Here is an 8,752-nt window from a genome sequence, read left to right on the forward strand (position 1 = left end):
AATAAAGAAGCCCTGCAGTGAGAGCGATAAGCAACCGGAGCTGTTCAGGGTGTTTAGTGCTTAGAAGACTCTTGTGGACTGTTCTGTTCTGAGTTGTGCTCATAACATCATCACAGCTCACCTTGCCTCATATCAAGCAACGTACAGTCAGTAGTTTTTGTGCAATCACAGCATGGAATGAGTTGCAAAGGCCCACAGTGCTCATCCAGCTCCAACCCCCTGCTGTGTGCAGGGTCACCAACCAGCAGCCCAGGCTGCCCAGAGCCACATCCAGCCTGGCCTTGAATGCCTGCAGGGATGGGGCATCCACAGCCTCCTTGGGCAACCTGTGCCAGTGCGTCACCACCCTCTGGGGGAAAAACTTCCTCCTCAGATCCAACCTGAACCTCCCCTGTCTCAGTTTAAAACCATTCCCCCTTGTCCTATCACTGCCCACCCTCACAAGCAGCCGTTCCCCATCCAGTCTATATGCTCACATGTAACTCTAAGGACACGGACACAACAAACACCTTCTGTACAACACCCGGCACAGCCTCTAGATGCGAATACAGAGCATAGCAGAGGGCAGCACTCCATCCCTCGGAGCACAGCAGGGCTCCACGCAGCTCCTGCAGTCAGATAAAGTTACCAGGTAGCAGCACGAACAACGTACTATAAACCACGAATCTCTCCAGCACTCAATGCAATGAGTTGGCTCTTTCTGCGCTGTTTCTCCCCGCTCTCAGCCCTCCACCACAACCGTCCCACACACGGCACATGCCGCCCGACCCCCCATGTTCCCCACGGCCGCGGGTATCGCCTCCTGGCAGGGCGCTTACATAACGCCAATGGGGTCGGCACGGCGGAGCTGCGCGCACCACGGCAACCGGCCGGAGCTCACCTAGTGCGGCCGGAGCTCACCTCACCTACTGCGGCCGCCTCGGCCCCACCGCCAGCACCGCCCCGTCAGCACCGCCGAGCTCCAGCCGAGAGCTGCTGCCGGCGGCACGCAGCGCTGAGGAGAAGGTGGAGGAGGAGGCGGGAGGGAAGGGGCCGCAGACAGCCAATCAACAAAGCGCTCTGACTTAACGGGCAGGCGGCGCCGCCAGTAAGAATGCGAGGAGAGAGATGGCCCCGCCCACCGCGCTCTCTGGAGACTCCCCACCTCAGTCCGCCGCTTGTCGACGGCGGGTGGGCGGGATGAGGGACCGGACGGGTGGGGGGGAAAGGGACCGCAGGAACGGAGTGAGCGGAGATGGATGGGGATATGGGGTGAGATGTGAGGTGAGGGGATGTATGGAGTGAGGATGGAGCAGGGAAACGTTAGATGGGATAGAAGTGAGGTAAGGAAGTGTGAGGTAAGATGGGATGGAGAGGAGAGGAGAGGAGAGGAGAGGAGAGGAGAGGAGAGGAGAGGAGAGGAGAGGAGAGGAGAGGAGAGGAGAGGAGAGGAGAGGAGAGGAGAGGAGAGGAGAGGAGAGGAGAGGAGAGGAGAGGAGAGGAGAGGAGAGGAGAGGAGTTGATGCTCCTGCAGCCCCCTGAGAGCCAAGGCCTTCTCAGAAGAAACAAGGAGCTGATGCCACAAAATGAGCAGATTTTCAAGCAGTGCTCCTTATACATCCCAAATTCTTTGGCCAGATATGGATTGTGATTTCTTGCAAGTGGTCGAGTCCAGAGATTAGAGTGGTAAAAGCAATGTTGGCTATGTCAGCATCATTGCACCCTTGATTGTTTCCGTTCCTCTTTTAGAATATAAAACCACAGTTGGATCTGTCCAGCTCTGTGTCTTGTCTCAGCAGCCAATGCTGGGTGCCTAATGGGACACTGTAAAAATAGACCACGCTCCTATTTACCTTATCATTTTCCAGCAGCTAATGAGTGGAGCCAGTGCTGCCAGTGGTCCTGCCCTCTCCAAACTGCTCTTTGCTCTTTCTGAGCCCATTTCTGGCTTTGCTTTCCACACTGTGCTGAGCCATGGTAATTCTTCACTGTGCAAGAGCCATTCTGCTTGTTTTATTAAATGATCTTTTGTTGTGAGAGGCAGTAAATGAGATTTCCCTGTTAACCTTCTCTCCATCGTTATTTTGCAGATGTTCATTGTGTTTCCCATCAGCTAGCTCTTTTTCAAGCTGATCTGGTTTTCTCTGCTTCCTATACAAATGCTGTTCCATTCCTTACTGCCCTCCTCTCTGTCCTTCCTCTACAACTCCAGAACTCCCAACCTTTGGTATAGCCCAGCTGTTTCTGAGCATCCCCAGGGTGAGACAGAGGTGGAACAGGAGGCTGTGCTTTAAGGCAACCAGAACAGGAACAAAGGCTCAGCATTTTCCATCCACTTCTGAGAGTGCCTGAAAAAAAAGGGCTTTTGGATTTGACTTCACAAAAATTCCATACCCAACATCGAGTCCAACCAACAGACCAGGGGAAAAATGAGTTTGACTTGTAAAACAATCTTCATTGTAAGAAAGAAAAGGAAAAAGGAAAAAAGAAGGGGAAGGGGAAGGGGAAGGGGAAGGGGAGGAAAGGGAAGGGAAGGGAAGGGAAGGGAAGGGAAGGGAAGGGAAGGGAAGGGAAGGGAAGGGAAGGGAAGGGAAGGGAAGGGAAGGGAAGGGAAGGGAAGGGAAGGGAAGGGAAGGGAAGGGAAGGGAAGGGAAGGGAAGGGAAGGATTTTGTACTGTAACAACACCAGCCTTAAGTACAAGCATGGTTCTCTTACATCTGACACCATATCACCAGGGATATGGAAGCTGAAACGTGCGAGGTGTTCACCTATTGGTCTCCTGTATCTTCTTAGCTATCACCCCTGTACAAAGTTAAGGCAGTGCAGTGGGAATTGCTGCCTGTGTATCTATCTGTTTGCAAAGCTCCAAGCTCCCTGCTGTGTGAAAGGGGCTGACAAGCTGCAGTGGTAAGGAAACTGCTTCCTCTCTTCTTGAATGGATCATCTTATCCTCCCGATGGCCTTTTCTCAGCAATGGAGATGGATGCCCCATCCCTGCAGGCATTCAAGGCCAGGCTGGATGTGGCTCTGGGCAGCCTGGGCTGCTGGTTGGTGACCCTGCACACAGCAGGGGGTTGGAATGGATGAGCACTGTGGGCCTTTGTGACACAGGCCGTTCTGTGATTCTATGACTCTATGATTCTACGAGATGTCGGTTTGCTGTCACGTGTTAACATGTGGAATCACTTGATTTCTAGGATTTACCCACCATACAGGAAGCTGAAGCATCTGGCTCGTCAAAATGAACATAAGCTCACAGAGGGAATGTCGAAGATGCCAGACAAGATCCAGGAAATGCCCGCAGTGTAAGCAGAGCACAACCTCAGTCTCTAAACGTAGCGCCTCACCTTCCTGATCAGCTGTTTTCTTCCCTAGGAAAGAAGCCTCACATGTCTGAGTAAGTGCTAATCACCACGGTGGTACTTGATAAGCAATCCCTGCCACTTGTCCCGTTATTTCCCAATCTGTGATGAGAATTATTAGAAGTGACTTGCCCGTTGTGACCCAAATGGAAAGAAAAAAAGGCAATGAGCCGTAGCTATGTGACCTCGAGCCAAACACTTCAAACTCGTGTACCTAAATATAGGCGCCTAACTCAATGGCCTGATTTTCAGAAGCACTGTGCCATCCTGACATTTGTAGGTGCTCTGAAAAAGATCAAGATGCTTATTTAGGTACCTAAATATAGAGCGAGCTTCTGCATATATTATTTAATCTGCTTCAGCATGTAAACAGTGAAGGAAGCGGATGCTCTACAAACTGCACTTGTACGTGTGCTAATTAGAAAGCCACACAGTGTCATCAACTGCAAGACAAAACCTACCCCAGTAAAGTGAATAGTGTGGTAATTATTGTTTATTAATTGTTGAGAAATAGAATCTGGGAGCCCTAGTTCTGAAGACAGGTTTGATAGAAAGTGACAGGACGAGGGGGATGGTTTGAAACTGAGACAGGGGAGGTTGAGGTTGGATCTGAGGAGGAAGTTTTTCCCCCAGAGGGTGGTGACGCACTGGCACAGGTTGCCCAAGGAGGCTGTGGATGCCCCATCCCTGCAGGCATTCAAGGCCAGGCTGGATGTGGCTCTGGGCAGCCTGGGCTGCTGGTTGGTGACCCTGCACACAGCAGGGGGTTGGAGCTGGATGAGCACTGTGGGCCTTTGTAGCCCAGGACATTGTATGGTTCTATGATTCCATGATCTTTGCTTTATGTTCATCTTTGTCCATAATAAGAGAGGTGATGACAGAAGGGCTTTCAGACACATCAGGTTAAGGAGTTTTGTTTGCATTGAAAGATATTTACATGCTTCATTCACAAGAGTGATCAATGCTTTTAAGGGCTTTTTATGTTTTCTTTCTCTCTGCAGTCTTCATTCCTAATTCTGACACTTCCAGGCAACTGCTGAAGTCATAATTATAGCAGTGGGAGCAGAGAAGTGTGAGTGAGTGAGTGATCAGGTGGCAGATAACAGCACAACATCCAGTTAATAGGATACGAGCAGCCCAAGCAGGTAATAATGACTGGGAATAGATTGTTGTTCCTGACTTGTGACTAGAAGTTCAGACTTCACCGCATTTCTCAACACGTGTGTTAAAACTTGTTTTGGTTAGACAAATGATGTTAATGTGTGCTTCTCTCCGTGTTATCATTACTGTATCTGATGGCACTGTCTGGATGTACACTGATGGCTGACAGTTGGCCCCTAGATGGTGCCACTGCCTGCGTCCTACCCACCTTGTGGGTATGTACCTCGCTGGGCATGGTGAAATGGAGGAGCAATCTGTGATTCAAATGTTCCTGGGGAGTCACAGCTTCCTTGGCACTGAGGCACAACGTACAGCAGCCTCTGAAGGGTGCCCTCCTTCCAGATCAGCCAGTGGGAAATCTCTGCCCCTTCTTTAGCCCCAAGGGATAACCAGTCCCTCCAGGCTTTACGTGCTATTGAGGGGCACTGACTGGCACTAACCCCTCCTACACTATCCAGTTTTGCAAGCTGACTTTGGGCTTCCCAGATGTTTGGCTGGTTATATATCTGAAAATCCTGGAGGAAAGAGCAAGGGTTTAGAGCTGAGCTGGGAAGAGTGACTGAAGGGCACTAGTGAAGCACATGGAGTCAATAAAAACAGAGAAAGAAAGTTAAAAGGGGAGGAAGAGAAGGGTCTCTGGGCAAGATTCTGCCTCGGGGCTGACCCGGGACCAACTCTGGGATGAAAACTGCTGCACATTTATCCCATAAATCCACCCACAGGAGCCTGCACTGGAGGTGTCCCATCCAGACGACACGATCGTCAAGACACGCAGCAGCACAGCAGTTACAGGATGCTCAGAGTCCAGAAGTGGGGACAGCCTCGGCCCGCTTTGCCCAGCTTCCACCCTCCAGCCCTGCACAAAGATGCCAGCGCAGTTCTGTCTCATGCAGAGGGATAAATGTGCCTTGTCATGTGCAGATCAGCGCTGGCAGGTGTGGGAGCTCAGGGCAGATGCTTTAGTGATTGCAACCTTTGCTATGTTCTGTCACTTGGCTTTGCACAGGGTTATGGGTACTTAAAAGAACTCATTACCCAGTTTGTCCCTAAAGAACCATGTGCCTATATGTGCAGACTACATGCCTACAAAACCTCTGAGCCAGAGCGAAATTCCAGAGGCTGTATGAAGAACTACAGCCAAACAGCAGGGCTGGATCTGTAGGTTGGTGCCCAAAGGACAGGGATGACCATTTATTTCCTGCTGATTCAGGTCTTTACATCATTTTAAGGAACAACCAGATCGTTCTGAGAGTGGCTCTTAGCAAACTGGAGGCTGATTGAAGCTCATAGGAAGCAAAGCCCAGTTGCTCGGCTTTCAGAAAGTAAAACAACCTTTGGTTTATTTTTTTTTCTGAAAAATACAAGAACTCCAAAGCTGAGCTGTAATGCCTGAGAGCGCCCTTGTCATCATCTTTTATATCTGCACACTATTCCAGCTCTATAAACAAGCTTAAAATAGCCGAAGGTAACACCAAGATCTGGACAGAGGAAGAGCATCCAGGCAGTGTCTTGTGCTGTGATGAATTGTGTTGGACTCCATCACACCGTACTTTTTATCTTAGAATCCTCATTTTAGCCTGGGAATGACATCAAGACAGCAGTGGCCCCATGCTGTGATCGCTCTGTTTTCTTTTGGTATCGAATAAATAGAAGGGCACACTGAATGCTTTTCTGAGCGAGGCGTTTTTCAGAACAGGGACAGGATAGAAGGCCAGTGCCATGCAATTGCCTCTGGATCTACGTCAGCAGAAACAAGAACAGGAGTTGCAGCATACTTGTGCTTACTCTTCCTCTATTTGTTACCCCAGTACTCCACTTGGTACTTGGGAAAGGTGATGTATCCATGTGCTTATGTGGTGAATCACAGCATCACAGCATGGTTGGGTTAGAAGGGACCTCAAGGATCACGAAGCTCCAACCCCCCACCACAGGCAGGGCCACCAGCCTCCACACTGAATGGGGCCCAGGGCCCCATCCAACCTGGCCTTGAAAACAGCACACAGGTAGAAAAGCCTGATAGAACTGCAGAAGGTCGGTGTGTAAGTGGAGTTATTTTCTCACAGGAACATGCTGGACACCCTTCTAGATGAAACCATCCTACCAACGGGTTGGTTTACGCGAGGAGTTTGTACTTCTACTCAGCAAGAAACACCTCAAAGCCTGTGGAGTCCAACTAAAGACAAAACACTCCTGACATCCAGGATCCAACTGCTACATCAGCTTCCTAGGTGTGAACTAAGAGATATGAAGCATTTATTCTGATTCTTTTTACCTTAAGTAGAGTGATATGTATTCGCAATAACACATGGCCATTACAATTAAGGAGAGCACATAGCTTATCCAATGTCTTGCAGCCATCCATCACTACAGGTAAGCAGGCTGTGCTGAGTACGAGGAGCAAACTTGTAATTCATGGAGTTTGCAGCAGCTGTTATTATTCCCCACTTGGTGGATGAGCCAACAGTCGTGGAGGGATGAAGTGATCTGCCCAAAGAGTGCACTGAGTCAATAGCTGCACAGAGCACGCAGAATTCCCGGCCTTATCCATCACAGTCCTTAGATAATAACACTGTATAGAGGCTCTATCTCTCTAAAGACTTCAGTGCTATAATTACCCTCCCAGGTCTCTCCTGGAAACAAGGTATTTATAACTCCATTAAGCCATTCCTAGTAATTTTCTGATCAAAGTGAAAGCAATAAATCACGTTGTGCCCCTCAGCCGCGTGCTCAATGTCATTCAGGATGGCCACACGATGAAAGCTTCTCTTTGGTTGCTTCAGTCTGGTGCTCACTATCTTCTGAATGCCTTTCCTGTCTCTAATTCCCCCTCCACTACATATCAGTGGAGAGTGAATGTTTTTTGCCATGCGATGAGCCACACGTTTAGAATGTACCAACTAAGTGGGGCAGATGCTTGCTGCCAGTGAAGCCTACTGTTTTATGCTGTACCTGTGCTTTTAAGGGACTTCTCCTGGGAGCCCTTCATGTTTGCCAGTTTCACCTGGAATCAGCAAAGCTACTTCAGTATTCCCATAAATCCTTATCCAGCCCTAAAATTGCAACACAACCAAAGGAGTGACTGTGAGCAGGTCAGCAGCCAGGGCAGTGGCACTGGAGCAGGGAAGTGCTTCAGCATGTGCTTGAATTGAAATCCATTCTTATTCTGCAAATCAATTAAGTGTTTGCTGAAAGCAAAACACATATTGGAGTTCTGTTGGCACAACGTTTAAGCACGACACAGAACTGCAGCCCTCAGCTGCGTTTCTTTCTGAAAGGAAGTAATTATTTTTAGCTTGCCTCTCAATGGCCACAGCCCTGTCTTTTAGTTCCCAGCAATCTGTTTGCAGGAGATACACAACCCTCTGGGTTCTGTGATAATCAGCAGCACAGAAAAGGTCGGATACAGCCACGAGAGAGACCACTCCAAGTACTTGACTGCTGAGCACAGACAAGAGGCAGTCAGGGAGGCTCATTGGAGGGAAGACATAAAAGAAGCTGCAATTACTCTGGGAGGCGGCTGCTGACATGAAGGGTTACCTTCTCACTCTGCTGACTGGAGAAGATTCACTTGCAGCAGTTCAACAGTTTTAATGGGTGTTTTGATGAGTTTTCTGCCAAATACTGTATTTCCACTGATTTACTGAGGGTCCAGAGGAGGCCACAAAGATGCTCAGAGGGCTGCAGCACCTCCCCTACAAAGACAGGCTGAGGGAGCTGGGCTTGTTCAGCATGGAGAAGAGAAGGCTGCGGGGTGACCTCAGAGCAGCCTGCCAGGACCTGAAGGGAGCCTACAGACAGGAGGGGAGTCAGCTCTGTGAAAGGGGAGATAACAGCAGGACAAGGGGCAATGGATTGGAGTTGGAGGAGGGAAGATTGAAGTTGGATGTCAGGGGGAAGTTCTTCACTGTGAGAGTGGTGAGGTGCTGGAACAGCTGCCCAGAGAGGCTGTGGATGTTCAAGGCCAGGTTGGATATCCCATCCCAACCAGCCATGCTGAGGGCTGTGCTCTGATGAATGCTGTCTGTCTGGAGGTGGAGTCATTCATTTTCAAAGACACCACAGGACTCACACTGCACTCCCTTTAACATCCATACTTCATACAGGAGGCAGAAACACAAAGACAGACCAAAAACTGCTCCTTTTTTTCTCTTTGGGCTTAAAGCCTCCTGCACCATACAGCAGTAGCATGAATTAAAAGCTCATTGTGACCCCCACTGATCTGCAGGGAAGCCTTCAATCAGTGAGAGGA

General features: G+C 49.5%; 1 protein-coding gene across 4 annotated transcripts in view; it reads right to left on the reverse strand.

Moving 5' to 3' along the window:
- RCAN2 (regulator of calcineurin 2) overlaps positions 1-1,002 on the reverse strand; it is a 52,197-nt gene extending 51,195 nt beyond the window's left edge. Inside the window, exon 1 of one of the 4 annotated variants that reach the window (XM_015859923.3) lies at positions 906-1,002. The gene's annotated coding sequence lies outside the window, so the exon portion shown is untranslated. Of the gene's footprint in view, positions 1-818 lie in introns of all 4 variants that reach the window. The other 3 variants (XM_085542316.1, XM_085542315.1, XM_085542317.1) reach the window with 3 other exon arrangements.
- Between the last annotated feature and the right edge of the window lie 7,750 nt (positions 1,003-8,752).

The sequence above is a fragment of the Coturnix japonica genome, chromosome 3 (assembly GCF_054131305.1).
Source record: "Coturnix japonica strain WE chromosome 3, WE-NBRP24, whole genome shotgun sequence".
Classification (NCBI taxonomy): domain Eukaryota; kingdom Metazoa; phylum Chordata; class Aves; order Galliformes; family Phasianidae; genus Coturnix; species Coturnix japonica.